The following is a 16,674-nucleotide window of genomic DNA, read 5'->3' as shown; positions in this document are numbered from 1 at the left end:
GAGACTTTTTGGGGTCTTTTCTGCTATAGGTTTGCCCCTTTTATCTAATGGAAGTCCTCATTGTATAGTTGAATGACTTGACTGCTACAAATCTTGCTTTGCATCCTTATTGGGTATCACCTTGTTTTTCCTCCTTGGGGGATCATTTCTTTTTTGGGGGGATCTCTTTTCTTCTCTGAATAGTTGGGATATTAAGATTTTAATGACTCATGGTTAGAAAGAGGACTCTTGGGGTGAGGAGACCCAAATCTTTCCTCAGTGCTACTCTTCACCAGTGTCATGGGCTCAGGCAACATGATTCTAACTCTTAACCATAACCGTATGATCAAGGAAGTCCCCCTAATACCAGATGTAGGACTACTTTGATTGTTCTGTTTATATTAATCTATGAACCCTTTCTACCATGACTTGGTCACGCAGTGGACGTCACCTGTGGAAATGGGAATGGAGCATCTAAAACAAAAGTTGGAATGATTGCCATCCAGTTGCATATTTTCGTTATACTACCCTTCCCATCAGCTTATTTACTTCTGTCGAATGGATCTTGAGTAACCTTCCTTTAATTCCCTCTAGCTATGCATTAAAGGAGGAAATCAGCAAGGATCTGGCTGCTCTTCATCCTTGCACTTCTGTTTGGAAGACTGGGAAGGTCTTTGGTTCTACTGGAAGCTCTATGGGGAGGATCCAGCAGAAATGATGTGTGTGAAGTCAGTGGCTGTGTTTAGAGGCTCTGTTTGGTGCTGCTGATGGTTGGGAGTGAGGAGAGCTCCGGGTGGAAGGACAGGAAGGAAGAGAGGCATCTCCTAAGAATGAGATTTGACGTGGACACTTACGTAGTCACGCTCTTCCTTATACTGTTCAGGAAGGAAAGTAACCAAAGGAAGAGACAGACCACTGCCCATTTGTGACATGGTTTTATGGGAAAAACGTAAGGCAGTTTTTGAGCAGAATTAAGCAAAGTGCACCATAAGGATGTTAATTAAATGTTAATTATAGCCTGTCTGCTGTTGGGTAGTAATGGTGAAATTGTGTGGTTGGGTTTTACTCTGAAGGCATTCTGTCAGCTACGGTGTGGAAAGAATAGAAGCTATTGTTTTCCTTATGAACTAAAGCACCACAGTAGTTTCTGTGGCTTTATTTCAGGAGCATTTGTTCTTATTACCATTACCTTCGGGGGCCATCTGAAAAGCTTCATACTTAACCACCTGGAACTCAACTTGTTCTTTCTGTCCATCATCTGATTTTTAGAATTTGGAACCCGTCAGACTTCATTGATGATGGTCTCTGTGCCCTGCCCCTCACCCAGTTATTTTTCAAGTTTAAGTTTTAGGGAAAACAGACCCAAAAAGTATCCTTCTGGAAAGACAACTTTTTTTTTTTTTTTAAGATTTTATTTATTTATTTGACAGGCAGAGAGGCAGGCAGAGAGAGAGGGGGAAGCAGGCTCCCTGCTGAGCAGAGAGCCCGATGTGGGGCTCGATCCAAGGACCCTGGGATCATGACCTGAGCCGAAGGCAGAGGCTTTAACCCACTGAGCCACCCGGGTGCCCCTGGAAACACATCTTATACTTAGAAACAGCAACTGAAATTTCTGTCTTGAACTTTGACTTTTTTTTTTTTTAAATCATCTTCCAAGGTGAGTATTTCATAAAGTGAAAAAAATCTGTAGGAAATAATATTCTGACTTAGGAGTCACCTCTTAGAGAGCAAAGTTAGTGGGTTTATTTTTGAAAAAGTTGACTAATTCTGGAACAGGGGGACCTAATTCTTAACTTCCATTTACTCCTAGATATTTGAGGACAATGAGCATGATTAATAAGTCACAAATAACAGAAGGAAAAAGTCTCTTTTTTCTCACTGGGTTTTACAAATGATCGTGAGGACTAGCTATTTTCTCCATTTCACTAAACAGTGGAGGCAAAGCGAGGTCAAGTGACTTGTCCAAGACCATCTGCAAAGTACTCGCTCAGTTGGTTGAGATACAAGCTTGGGAGTAATCAAGGTTATTTCCCGATGGGGTCCATCTCTCATGGTCAGTGTAGGTGGAGCAGCTTCACACCGTGAGTCTTCCCCAGACGCTGTTGCGTTGGCCTCCGCCATGCTTGGTATTCTCCAAGTCATTGCTTTTGCATTGTGTCTAGACATCCCTGTTTCCCTGTGGAGGAGGGACATAGGGAAACATGGGCCTGGACTGGTTAATCAGATCAGCTGTCTTCTAGTTGAAAAGGAAAGGAGTGGGATGCAGGAGAAGTAAATTTCCAGCAGTGACAAATCGAGAAAGGCCAGGAGCATGGAGTGTACCCACTGGGATTCTGAGGTGTGGCCGTCATAAATAAAGGAAGGTCTTGGAACAGGAACACCTACCTCTTCCCTCACTCTGATCCACAGAACTGATGTGGACCCTAGAGACAGTCAGCAAGTATTTGGTGGCTTTGGCAACAGCCCCGGAGCGTGGTTTCTCAGCCTCAGCACTACTGACATTTGGGGCAGATCGTTCTTTGTTGCAGGAGGCCATCCTGAGCGTCGTGGGAGGTTTAGACGTATTCCCGGCCTCCACCCATGAGATGCCAACAGCTTCTCTCCCACCTCATCCCAACCCCAGTTGTGACAGCCAGAAATGTTTCCAAGCATTGCCAAATATCTCTTGCAGGGAGAAATTACTCCCGCCCACCCAAATTGAGACCTCGAGATTTAGTGAAATGCTTGGAGACTAGAAGGTCTCCACAGAGAAAAGTGGTTTAGCCCCACGAGTGTGTTTTAGCTGAAATGCAGATGGCTCCTGCCTGGCACACCAGTGGGCCTGGGGATCACCTTCACAGACCCCCTCTACCACCCCTGGAGCTGTGATTCCCCTCAGGGTCACTGATAAATATTCTTTTTTGTTGTTAAGATTTACTTATTTATCAGAGAGAGAAAGGACATGCTAGTGGAGATGTGGGGAAAGGAAGAAACAGAAGGAGGGGAACAAGCAGATGGTGATAAGCATAGAGCCTGGCACAGGGCTCGATCCCATGACCCTGAGATCATGACCTGAGCCGAAATCAAGAGTCGGACATTCAACCGCCTGAGCTGCTCAGGCGCCCCTGAGAATAGCCTTCATAAGAATTCCTTACTTAAGAGTCGCCACCACCTCTTTTTTTTATTTTTTAAGATTTTATTTATTTGACAGAGATCACAAGTAGGCAGAGAGGCAGGCAGAGAGAGAGGGGGGAAGCAGGCTCCCCACTGAGCAGAGAGCCCGATGCAGGGCTTGATCCCAGGACCCTGAGATCATGACCTGAGCCGAAGGCAGAGGCTTTAACCCACTGAGCCACCCAGGCGCCCCTCGCCACCACCTCTTAATGAAGAATTTGGCCCAGCTGTTCTCAGGAGTCTTCTAGTTCACGGACAGCATGCTGTCCCGGGGAACTTCTCGGCAGACACCATTCTCCAAATGAAAACGTGAAAGGCCGAGCTGTCAGATAATGGGGAACAGAGAGAAACAAGAGCAACATGGAAGTGAGACTTGAGAGATGAAAGCAAAGGACCACGAACTCGAGGGTCAGTGGGTGAAAGGTCAGCTGCTCCTTGTCAACTGGAAGAATTTTGCCTCCTTCTCCTGGACAATAGAGAAGTGTTTGCAGTCTCTTGGAAATCTGCACCATTGTCTGCTTCAAAGACCTTAGAGATGCAAGCAATGTATACATTATCCGTTATTTCAGATTATCTTTCCAGCGTCCGTCCCCCACCCGAGCTGCCCAACCATTAGCCGTGTATATCTGGCATCAATTCCAATTTTTCACCGAGTTTGTCAGGCCGCGTTGACTGGCTGTGTCGCTCCTGTTCAGTTTCTTCAGATGCGAGACTGGGGACAAGAATTCGGAAACAAAAGCTACGCATTTCCTCCCCCAACAATTAGAAACATGCTCCTTTGGAACCTGGAAATAGTGCATAAGAATCTCACTGAACATCCATTTAAGCCTATTCATGAGAATTCTTTGTGAATCCTTTCATGGAGCATTATAAGTCTTTCATTAGCCGACTTAGAAGGGATTGGTGGGTGGGTGGGGGGTGCTTCAGGCTTCTAATTTCTTCTGAGAAAGCAAGAGAAGTAGGCTTTCAGCAGTGTTTCTGTGGATAGCATTAATTTAAGATCCACTCAAAGATATGCTAATGCTATCTGTCCTAATATTTAACCCCTGCTGTTCCCTGTGTAGGTAGACGGGTCTTTGTCTAAAATCCTATCCCAGGATCTTATTTTTAGCTTCACCTCTACTACTTTTACCTTTTCTCTTTGTTGTGGCACTAGCCCCACCCCCACACCACCTCCTCTCTCAGCTGATGCTGTCTCCCTTCCCAAAACACATCCTGATCCCGGCTTTGGCCTCAGCCCTTGGCTGGCATCTGGCCAATGGATTCATTCATTCTTGCTTGCTTGTTCCACCAGCACATTTTTGGTTAGTATGTGTTTTCGGGTATCAGGAGGAAATTGGAAATCCAGGGGTATCGAGTTCTTAATAAGAATTCTTAAAATTAGAGCTCATGTTGGAGAGCTCATTGTGTGTGAGGCACAGCAATAAGAATTTTTCATGTATTGACTCATTTACCCTCAAGGGAGAACCCTATGAAATGGGTACTGTTATCCCCATGTTACAAATGAAAATGTTGAGATGGAAGAGAGTTAGTAACCTGCCCAGAAACACAGAGAGAAGAATGAACAGAGATGTAAATTGTCTTGATCTCCTTTTAAATTTTAACTTGGGAATAAGTTTTGAGTCCAAATTGATCAGGCTTTAAGAAGCATAACTGCCATGTGGCAGGACCATCCTCATTCTCAAAGTAAACTTTTTTGGATTAAATTTCCTAAATTACATTTTAGGATTCAGAATCCCATACAGGATACTCCTCCCTCAGGGAGTGGTAACTCAAGGTTGCATTACTTTATTGCAACCGTGTTACAGCTTATCATAAACATAACCCAGTTACATGGAAGTCCCACCTGTGGCCTTTTGTAGCCTGGTATGGATGGGGTAGTTTCATATCCTCCTTCACATTGACTTTTAAGACTTGCTTTCATAGCACAGAAATCTTTATGACTTACACTTCTTTAACAAGAATTCTTAAGGTAGGGCACCTGGGTGGCTCAGTGGGTTAAAGCCTCTGCCTTCGGCCCAGGTCATGATCTCAGGGTCGCGGGATCGAGTCCCGCATCGGGCTCTCTGCTTGGCAGGGAGCCTGCTTCCTCCTCTCTCTCTGCCTGCCTCTCTGCCTACTTGTAATTTCTCTCTGTCAAATAAATTAATTAATTAATCTTTAAAAAAAAAAAGAATTCTTAATGTAGAAAAAGTCACAATAGTGCATGAATACATTTGAAATACGCTGCCCTATACTTCTATATTGATGACCAGTTTCGATTGGTTTCACACAGTTTTCATTCATCCTTTAGACCCCAGAAATAGCAACAGCTCAGTTTACTTTGAAGAATCTGGATTAAATTCTTCCCCGCGAACCTCCCCTTAGTGTTCTCAAGGCAAGAAGGAAGACAAAAGGTAAAGCTTTTTTCTTTGTGATTTCTGTTGATGGCCTCCAGGAGATGTTAACTAGATGTGTGCAGTAGGGAAGGTCTTCTATTGAGCTTGACCTTACTGGAAAGAGTTGGGAATGGCCCTGGCCTCCGTGAGGCCCGTTTAATGACCAGAATACCTCCAGAAGATCAGGGCCACACAGCTGAGGTACCTCGTGATTCCTTTTAAAGATGCTTGTTCAGTGCAGTACATTTTTCTTGCATTACCAAGTTCTTCCATAAAGTCAACCACAACCCATATTATCGGGGACTCCGGCTGAAACTTGTGGTGAGTAGGAAGTAGATTAAACACAGGTTTTCCCTTTTCTCTGGCTGCCAAAAGTGATGTCAGTGGTGTTAATGATCCTTACCTCAGCCCGCTGCAGACGGGGGGCTGTCTGTGTGAGCGCAGTTCTGTGCTCTGCTTCTTAGGCTCTTACGGAAAAGCTGCTGATGGTTGATAAGAAACAATTGGGTAGTCAGACAATTACTCAAATGTAAAATCAGGCACTTGCTTTCTGGAAGCAATTTCTGATAGGACTCTGGGGAGACAGCAAAGAATGCAAAATCTATTTAGTGTTGAGCAGAAAAATTAAAGACAGTACGACCGACCCTGAGCCCGCTTGATTCCCTTTTGCCTAATTACAGAAACGGTATCGCAACACTTTTTTTACTATCTCTATGCCACATTGTAAACTAAGTTATGATTTTAATTTAAGTCTACTGGTTTGTATCAAAGCCAGACCAATAAAACCTATGCCTTGTATTTCTGAACATTTAAAAAAAAATACAAAACAATAAGCTGATGTGAAATTACAATATCAACTATAAATCTCAGAATTGGAATTTAATTCCTAGGAGAGAGAATATGGAGCAAAAATAGGTCCCATGAAAACGAGAAGAAAGACTGACTTTCATGACTTGCTTTCTCAAGTACGGAAGAAGGCATCATACTACTTTCATGTTTTCAAGCAACAGGTTTATTTTGGTTGAGCTCGATTAAAATTAAAGCTTCCTGTTCCACATTATGTGGTCTGACTTGTGATGGGGAGGGATTGTTTCTCTTGAGTTCCTCTGACTGTCATGTATGTGGGGATGCATTCTAATTTCAGTAGAAGAGAGATTGCAGACATTTTGAGTTCCGTTGCAGAGGGGAGAGGGGGAGGGCTCTTACTGTGTTGGCCCCACTGGCCTTATCTTTTGCTTTATCAGCACACTCCCTATTAATAAAAAGAATAGGAAACCACTAAAGTGAATATTCTTCAGCTTAAAATATTTTGGAATGCTTTTTCATATTTTCTTAATACATTATTGACAGAATACTTTTTTTTTTTTTTAAAGCTTTTATGTTTGAGTACTCTCCACACCCAATATGGGGCTCCAACTTAGGACCCCAAGATCAAGAGTCACATGCTCCACCGGCTGAGCCAGCTGGGCACCCCGGCAGAATATTTTTAACTGTTGCCAACCATAAGTTGTTGTTGTTTTCATCTGTCTTCTCCATAAATCTCTAACCCTCTGGACAAGTTTCCCGCCCCAGCTCCTGCCCTTTGTTGCTGCGGGCAGGAGAGGTCCGCGGTGCTGGCAAGATTCACAGTGGGGGCGTGCAGGCTGGACGGGCAGCTCCCCGGTCAGCCCCTCTCTTCTATTCTTTTCATAATGCATGTGCCTTTCTTTGCTGGTGGGCTCCCGAAGCCACCAGCGCTGCCAGAAGGACTTTCACTGGGACACAGGGGGAACTGGAGCGAGGTGGCCTCTCACATGTTGGCAGCTCTCCCTGAATGTTCCTCCCTGGCAGCCGCTGGAAGGCCCGGCCAGAAACCTTGTTATCTGCACCAGCTCTCGCCCATGTGACTCACACCAGGCAAAAGTGCTCTTTAAGCAGCTCCGTGAAAGCACTGGCCTGGCTGGTCACTTACCCTTTGCCTTTTAAGACCATGAAACTGGGTCTTGCCAGCTCTGATCTGGCCTCTTGGAAAAGATGTTGGTTTAGCTTGTTAACATAGAGTAGCAAGCATCTTGTGGTCTTACCTCTAACTTTAATTCATTAGTTCAATCCTGGGACTGCTGGGTGGCTCAGTCTGCGAGCATATGCTTTCAACTCAGGTCATGATTCCAGGGTCCTGGTATCGAGTCCCGCACTGGGCTCCTGCTCGGTGGGGAGACTGCTTCTCCCTCTGCCTGCTGTTCCCCCTGCTTGTGCTTTCTCTCTCTCTCTCTCTCTCTCTCTCTCTGACAAATAGATAGATAAAACCTTTAAAAAGTTCTCCAGTTCAATCCTACCTTGATTTTTCTTTGCTCTTTTTCTTTGCCTCCCCCCTTCTTTTCCTTCCTTCCTTCCTTCTTTCCTCTCTCTCCCTCCCCACTTAGGTCTGTCCTTTGCCCAAGTCTCCTCTTGCCCTGACATTTCCCAGGTGTATCTTGTCAAGAGCAGAGTAATTCTCCCTGTGTCTGGAATTTGCAGCTTGGTGTTAGCTTTGGTTAACTTGGTTAGCTTTTTTACTTAGGTGATTCCCATAGCTAACAAGACTGAGTTCCTCCCTAAATGCTACCATCCAACCCCTGGTGGTGGAACCAAATTCTAAGCCAGGAGATTTCTTTAATAAGCATTTCACAGCCCATCCAATGGGTCAGTGGTCTTCTTTACCCATCGGAGATTGAGTGGTGTAAGTGTTAAAATGCAGGGCACATATACACTCCCAGAACTATGAATTTAGTTGATACTGATTTTTTTTTAATTTATTGGCCTATTAACCAGAATCGGGTATGCTTAAAAACAGAATACTTTGCAGTGTTTTATAAGGTGCCTTATTAATATGTAAGCATTCTAGAAGGCTTGATCTTCTCTAAATGAGTGGTAAGATGAATTATGGCATCAGCATCAGTAAGGTGGCTGAAGAAGCAAATTGCGGTCACAGTAGTGCTGTGCATTTGAACATAATTGTGTCAAATAAGAAATCAACAGGTTTGGGAAGACAAGATACAGAGAAAAGTCACAGGTGCCGTATTCAGAATCCTACCAGGTATAGAGCCACACACCGTGCTGTTTCTCTCTTTATTCCCAGGCGAAGGGAACTGTTTTCTCTTCTCTGAGGAATCCTCCCCTCCTGTTCTGAATACTTAACCTGTGCCATTCCCTTAAGGACTTGAGCTTTTGGACATTAAAACCAGGAAGCCAGAGGCTTTTTCTACATCAAACCGCCGTACTCCTCCCCATAAACAATGAATTGGGAGGAGGGGAAAGGAATAGAATATCAGGAAGGTTTAAAAGTTGGTTACCATTTCAAATATCTTCTCATCACAGATTTTTTAAGAAAGGGGAAGATCTAAATATGATGGGAACATTATTTTCCTGTCCTATTGAAACATTTTTGACATTGAATGCAGAATTTTAAAAGTTCAAGTCCTTTGAGTAAATAGCGGCTTTGGAACCACAGCTGAATCGTGGCTTTCCCTGGCTGGCAAGAATTTGAGAAATGTTTACTCCTTCTTTACATTTTCCTGTGGTGTATACATTTTCTAGATTAAAGTGAAGAATTTTTTTTTAAAGTCACAGCTGTTTATTTTAAGTGAAAGAGAAATGTGCTGTTTTGACACATGTAAGAGGAAGAATTCATTTATACAAATTTTTCTAGTTGAATCTGCAATATAAGATTTCAAACAATAATCTGCATTGAAGAAAAGTCATTACAATAGTCACCTTTTTTCAGGCAGAGTTGGATGAGGAAGAGTTACTTTGTGGCTACATTTTGCTCTATAATGGTAGCCAAGTAACTTAAGAATATTTTAGTCCTGCTTTCTTAGTGGAAGTAGAAACGGCCAGTAATGCTTTAACCAGATATTTATAACTGTGTTGCCCTTGACTCAAATTGGCAAGAGGTTTCGAGGCATTTGAATACAAGATAAAACTTTTAGTCAATGGGTTGGACCAAAAATTCATTGTTGAAAGGGTGGGGATCCTTCATTGTACACGTATCATAACCTTTTGCTGTTTTCAGGTCCTTTACAGTGAAGCCTCATCAGTAGGCGGAGTTTGGAGGAGGTCAGAAGCCTTATCTGTTTTTCAGCTCTCGTAGGCATAGTTTAAGTGGGTCAAGTCCAGAAGATGTAAATTCCTACCGGATGCAATAATGCAGTAATCCATAGTTCTCAAGTAGCATTGCTCAAGTGTTGACTTATTTGATAATGCTTTAAAAATTACATTTTTCATTACCGGCAACAGGATTAGGTGGGTTTTGTGTTACAAGAAGACACAGGGAAAGGGACAGGAGATGCTGATGTGGTGATGAAATTTTGTCAAAATGTAATTTCCTGCTACTAAGTCTCATGACAGGTGCGTCGTCTTTCTGGGTTCAGAAGTTATTCCCCAGTGAGGTAACCCGAGAGGATGGATCACAGGAACATCACCATTTGATATTTGCCTAGCTCTTCTCCAAGGAAACGTTTCACTTTTTTGTTTCCACTTCGTGGATGTTACAGATGAATTTTTGTATTTGTAAAACACGGTTGCAATATTTGCCTCTCATGGTTGGTGAGTCAGTCTGGGTTGTAAATAAAAAGGGAATCAAAGGTACCTCTACCCATGTCTTCTTTTTCAGTGCTTAGGATAGTCCTTACTACTGCCTTTTTAGTTGTCACTCAACAGATGTTTCTTTTCTTTTCTTTTTTTTTTGAAAAGATGTTTCTTAAGTTGAATGACTGTGGGAGGCTAGTATGGGTATTGGTTTTTGAAAAACATATCCCCCAAATGTATGATATGCACATGGGCCTTTCTTCAAGCGCGGTTGTGGCCTTCTTAACCGCTGTTGTGTAGAGGCGGGGATAAGGCAAATGAACTTTAGCCCCATGAACATTACACTAAAGTCTGTCTGTAAAGTCCTCAGAGTTCGTTTCCAACAAAACTCACCAGAGCCGTTGTGAGCAGCTATGTTTGGGGAACTTCAGTTTTCGGGTTCTTCAGCTTCAGATAGTCTGTCGCTGGGAATCATTACCACGCTTAATTGGCCCCTTTATTCACCACATTTGGCTCTCAGAGATTTTTGGCCATTTCCACAGATCAAATGTGCCCTCAAAGGGCCGAGACTGGCTGCTGTAGAGACCATTCAAAGGAATATGCCCAAGGCTGAGAAGGCTGTCGCAAAAAAAGGAAAAGAAAAGAAATGGGAACTTGAGAAAGCATTCCAAAAATGCCTCCAACGATGGCTGCGTGCTTGAAATAAGTGTGCAGACCCCAAAGAGGCTGCAAGGAAGGACAGTTCTCACTCAGGGGTGTCTGTTAAAAATCCATATCCTTTACTCAGGAGCTACATTTTCTGTATGTACACACACACACACACACACACACACACACACACACCCCTTGAACAAAGAAAAACAGATGTGAACTTCAGACTTTCACTTGAAGTTTTTCCCGGCCTCTGAGGCCTGTTGATTGCCTCTGTGCCCATCCCCTCCCCCTCAGCATAACCTCCCTCTTTCCCACTTGCTCCCTTTTGCAGAGATCCCCAAGGTAATGACACCGGTGGGTAGTATGAGTGTCTGAGACACGTGCTGGTCAGGATGTACAGTAAAGGGCTTTGAGAAGTAGTATGCTGAGACTTTGGAGGGAAGATTTATGGTGCCATTAATAAACCCCTTTATTTACTGCTCTTTGAACATACAGATTTGTGGGAAATGACAGGGAAGGGTGGGTTCAGAGTGGCCCAAAGCAATAGATATCAGTATCTGGCGAAGCCCAAAGGTTTTTCCTCCCCAGGGAGGCCCCCAGTCTCTGCCCCTCTGCATCCATGCAGGTTGGCACGTGTGAGGACAAAACTGGATACAGTTTGTTCCTGTGCTGAGCTCTTTGTCCCGTCATTCTGGATGAGAGCCAGCTATAAAATGAAAAGCATACCGTGTGCCCTCCGCTCGCCCCACCCCCCCATTTTCTATAAATGAGCAGTTTGTTTGTTTGTCTCAAGCCCTTTAATAAAGTATGTACTTCCCACTTCATCTTGGGCCCAGAGCTATGAAGCTGTGTGAAGCTCTGTCTACATATTCTTGTAGGAACATTCTGATAGACTGCAGTGTGAGTTCAGGAAAAACTTGAAAGTCGTAAGAGATCTGGAGATGGGTCTCCAGGGTTTTTGAAGGGATGGGTTTTCCTTTCACTTGTAGGAACTACACAGAGTCAGTCCTGTTTCGCTGGCCATCAGAGGCATAAGCCTGGAGTCCTTTTTTGTTTTTACACTGGTGTGTGTCTCTATGGGAAGTCTTTATTGGTCTAGAGAAACAGGCTGTTTACCTGTCCCTTAGGGGTGGAGTTAATATTTTAAAATGTCGACAGGCATCTCATGAAACTAGAGTCCTCGCTTGGTAAATTTCAGCTTACCTGAAAGCCCAATGGTGAACGCTCACTGGTGCCAGCCATACCCTCCTTCAAGGGAAGAGAGGGAAAAACAGTCATGCTGGTCAACATATACATTGCATGGATTGTAGAATCTGTTCCTTTCCTTGGAGCTGACATGGATTCGTACTACTACATCTGGACAGATCCTGAAACATGTCCTGGTGTCCCCAGACGTAGATAGCAATACCTTAGCCTCGCATTCGAGGTTCTTCGCCATCGGTCCCACCACATTTTTCAGATTTTTTTTTTTTTCAGATTTTCAGATTTTTTTTTTTCAGATTTTCAGATTTTTTTGCCTCCTTCAATCCCTTTTCACATACCTTGGGATCTCACACAATCCATCCTTCTCCACTTGGCCTGCCCATGGCCATACCCTTCCCCAGGCCTCGTTTTACCACGTGTCTCAGCGGGACCTGTGCTTTGTCCCTTTGGTTCGTTCCAGTGTTATTTAGTGAGTCCTTACTGTGTGTCAGCCCCCGTGCGAGGCTCTGGGGATGCAGCCCTGAAGCAGCAAAGATACGATCCCATTTCCACATTCCCAAACTATCCCTTTTTTTCTGGTCCACGCCAGACGTCTCAGTGAGGTACTTCCGTTCTACTCCCATCTAGAAGCATCTTTCCCTCCCTCCATGCAACTAGAGTGTCTTTTCTGTGCATCTGCCATCGGATTTACCCCCTTTTTCTTTTGTATTCTATTTATGAACAGAGCTTACCTTCCTTCCTAGATTTTCTAGAAAACAGGGCCTATAGCACAACTCAGCTTTATATCCCCCATAATATTTAATGCAACCTGTTACCCATTTGACAATATTTACTATCCAGTCTGCACCATTCTATAAGCATTGGTATGTGTAGATAACTTTGAAATACATAAATGTGGGCTTCAGAAGGTCTATCTAATGTTCATACTGGAGACCAAAAGAGGGCTTATGAGGTTGAATAAGGTGTCTCTTCTCTGGAAGGGCCCGGGTAATGCCCCGTGAGGTCTGCCTTCTGGAATTGCATAGTAGCAATGTGATTCTGCCAGAATAGCATTTCTATTAGATCTAAATCAGAATCCCCCCCCCCGATTTTTTTAATTTAATGATTAACTACATCTGTTTCACTGGGTCTCCTTCTGCCTCTGAAATCCTCGTGTCAAGCAATGTCACATTAAAAACTGACTTCAGATATTGTGATGTTAGGCCCTGCAACTTCAAATTCTAAAATCTGCAGTTGACTTTGGACCAAAAGAAGATGAAGCACAGCCTGACCATAACCTCCTCACAATGTTTTATAGTACTTTGACACAACAACTCTAATTCACATTTTTGTTTGGATCCTCGGAACATCAAAGTATTTTATGTTTTTGTGTTACTCAACTCTGAAGCCTCCAAATCCCATCGATCTGTTGACTGAATTAATATTGACTATTTTGAGTTTGTATTTGCTTTAGACTCTTGCATTTTGAAAGGGGGGGAAAGTTAAGTACACTTTGTTGATTTTATTTAAGTACACAGTACTGTTTGTGCCTGTGACATCTGCCTATCTGATCCTGCCTCCTTGTTAAAGAAAAACCCATAAAAACTGATGGAATGGTGCACTTTGTGATATGCCCGTGGTGACGAATCCTTTTCATTTTCCTTTCCAGAATGAAGACCTGAATGACCTCAGCAAATCCTCCCTTTCCTCATGGGTACCCAGACTCTGAATATTTCACGATTCACAACCAGGACCTCACATCTTCTTCCTCAGTAGATGGTACGATGCATCCATTTCAGTTTGTTTACTTTCTACAATCCTCAGGAGTTCCTTGACTGAACTGCACGTACTATATTGTGCCAAGCAAAAAAGCACTGTGACACCAGAACCATGAGTCTGCATAAACTTCATCGTCAACCTTAAGGACATAGCTGGCCACGTGAGCTGATGTGCCCACCACCATGCCACGAGAGAATGGGTTTACTCTCCTTGCATTTACAAGATCCATTTCATCTGCTGCTGAAACTGTGTATGACAAAGCATCGCTGTAAATTATTTCATCCAAAACTGTTCGCGTTGGGTGGAGAGAGTATTAAATATTTAACATAGGTTTTGATTTCTATGTGTAATTTTTTTAATTAAAGTGTAACTTTTCTTACAGCACATCTTTTTTTTGGATGTGAAACTGAGGTATACTATGTTCTGTTGTAAAGAGTGGAGCAAATACTTAAAACAAGGCTAATGAGAGTAGACTAGGATACGATCCTTGTTTTAAGATTGTAATTCAGAAAAATAATATAATAAGAATCATAGTGCCATTAGATGGTTCTCAGTTGTATAGTTCTATTTGTGGATACTATCTCTTGTAATATAGCCCTGATGTTGAGCTGAGATCCTTACAAGAATTGATCTTCATTTTGTATTTTTTCCTGTAAGGCAGTAGGCCATGTTAATTAAACTGAAGAAGGATATATTCTACTGGGTGTTTTCAAGTGTCAGCTTAAAATTGGCCATTGAATGGAAGCAAAATTACAAGCAAAGGAAATCAAAGTCTTCCATTGTATATACTGTAAGGAAGAGGAGACTTGGGTGATCCCTTTAAATCAAGAGCTCTCTTTGGAATGAACAATGTGGGTGTTTGTAAATTCTGGAAATTTCTTTCTATTCATAATAAACTAGAGACTGTTGATCTTTTCTTCTCCCCTTCCCCCCACTTCTGTAAGCTTCCTGCTACCTTTTTTTTTTTATTTTGTCCCCCATGCACACGTTAGGATATTTTATTTCTGGCATTGTCTCGAGAAAGGTGGTTAAGACAAGTGAGTGCTTGTCTTTGATTTCTAACCAGAAGTTAAAATTCCAGAAAAATGGTTTTTTATCATGACCAGGGCTACATGTCACTTCCCACAAGACCCTTATCTCTTGTTTCCTGAGACCATCCTGTGTTAGTTACATGATTGAACTGAACATAACTGGTTCCATTTGCCCTGGTGGGTACCGGCCTATTAACGATTAGTTAATAAAACCCAGTGCACAGAGAGCATGTCAAAGCATAATGACTGGCTCCTGAAACATCTAGCCAGCAGGGAAGATGTTAATCCTTTTCTTGTTTGGAAAGCACACACATCTCGGAATTTTTCCTTGTGAAAAAGAGAAGGCCGTGGATGTACTTAAAGATACTGCCCACGGTGTTTTTCATCTTTTTTGCCAGGAAACTTCCTAAAGGTTAAGTGAATTAATGCCAAGGTCGGGCTCCCTCAGAGTCTGTAAACTCTGCATCAGAATTTCCCAGCCCTGCTGTGGAGGGGAGCAACATTTCATTTCTCTGATGAGTTGAGCTCCCTGGGTTGGGGAGGGGCTACAAGGAAGGGGCCAGGGTTGGGGACCACTGCGGTGGTTGCTGCCCCTCGTCCAGCCAGTCGGTGGTGGGGGGTCGGGGGGAATCCCTACTCTACTCAACAGGGAGTGGAGATAAATGGAACCCCTCACGCAGCTAAGGCCTGCGTTACTGTTAATTCAACCGGATGGCATGTTGTACGAAGTTCGTTGTTGCAGATTCTGACCATTTGCATGCTCATCAATTTCTAAGATGAATAGGTCTGTAGTCCTAAGAATACATTGTTTTCAAGGAACTTGCATTTGCTGAATTACATCATTTCCTATGAGGAGAGAACACTACCGATTTTAAAAATCTGCAATGAATTTTGTTTTTTTAACACTTTCATAAAAAAGACTTTCTTGGTCAAACCAACTTAAATTTTTTCAAGTATTCTGACTCCTACTCCTGCTTAGTGTAGGAAGAGAGCAAGCTGTCCTGCTTTCTTCCATTGAGGACATAAGTAGTTAAAGAGACATCAGTGAACAAGGTCAGCCCCAACCGTTTTCCTGTGAAGCTGGTTATTATTTCGCAAGGAAACTATACTTTGAATATGTATTACCGAGATACCTCTGCTTTGTGGAGCACCAACATGTTTTGGGTGAGAACAGAAATCAACAGACTGGAAAAGCCATCTCTTGGTTAATTTCTCTGATGTTTTGTTGAGTCCAATAGCATAAAGGTAGAAATCCTATTTTAATAAGCTGCTTCTAGTGGTCCCTGAGCTGGGTTTGGTGGTGGTGTCAGACTGCACCAATTTAAAACTGGAAGTGGCTGGTATTTAAGGCAAAAATTCATGCTCTGACTATAGAGGGCTTGACCTTGAGCGACATCAGCTGCTAAAATCCTTGTGTTCAGTTCCTTTTGAAAGCTGGCTTTTATCCATTTCCAAGTATTTGTAGGCCAGCCAAGGAATTACATTAATGGGGCTTCGCGTGGCCTCTGGTTAACCTATAAGTTAGTGGCTTTTTCCTCATGAGACCAATCTTTTATAGTGTTCTTTCTTAGAGACCTAGGCAGAGTTTTAAAATTTTCCTTTGTGGAAAGAACAAATATAGTTTATGACTTTGATGATATCTTCATTCTGGGCAGGGGAAAAAAAAAAAAAGTCCTAGAACCAGCTAGAAGTGAAGAGAATCCATTAATGATCAACCCCCTGAGTCAATAATGACAATTCAGTACTGATGTTACGTTTGTGGCTATTTCTTGCTGACTTTCAAAGGTCAGGGACTCAATTAATCTAGGTTGACGGCAAAAATGGGTTTACTAAAAATCATTGAGCCAAAAGTAGAGGTTTTTTACCCTTTATTTCTCCCTGTTGTCTCCCATCTTTTAAATTTGAGACATTTAAAGGATTAAGAAACAATTTTACTATACTGTAATGAACAGTATAGTACAATACTGAAGCCC

The 16,674-nt window shown here is 42.8% G+C and overlaps 1 protein-coding gene and 1 long non-coding RNA gene across 2 annotated transcripts in view; one reads left to right on the top strand and one right to left on the bottom strand.

Moving 5' to 3' along the window:
- IRS1 (insulin receptor substrate 1) overlaps positions 1-14,586 on the top strand; it is a 59,430-nt gene extending 44,844 nt beyond the window's left edge. The window contains exon 2 of the mRNA XM_046018298.1: positions 13,561-14,586. The gene's annotated coding sequence lies outside the window, so the exon portion shown is untranslated. The remainder of the gene's footprint in view (positions 1-13,560) is intronic.
- LOC123950491 lies at positions 5,536-12,088 on the bottom strand. Its single transcript, XR_006820235.1, has 3 exons — positions 11,913-12,088; positions 10,449-10,673; positions 5,536-6,084 (listed from the first exon to the last, which is right to left on the bottom strand). It is a non-coding gene; the product is annotated as an uncharacterized LOC123950491 (long non-coding RNA).
- Positions 14,587-16,674: the final 2,088 nt, after the last annotated feature.

Source organism: Meles meles, chromosome 9, assembly GCF_922984935.1.
Source record: "Meles meles chromosome 9, mMelMel3.1 paternal haplotype, whole genome shotgun sequence".
NCBI lineage: Eukaryota > Metazoa > Chordata > Mammalia > Carnivora > Mustelidae > Meles > Meles meles.
Note: the sequence above shows the minus strand (reverse complement) of the source record. Positions and strands in the feature narration are given on the sequence as shown.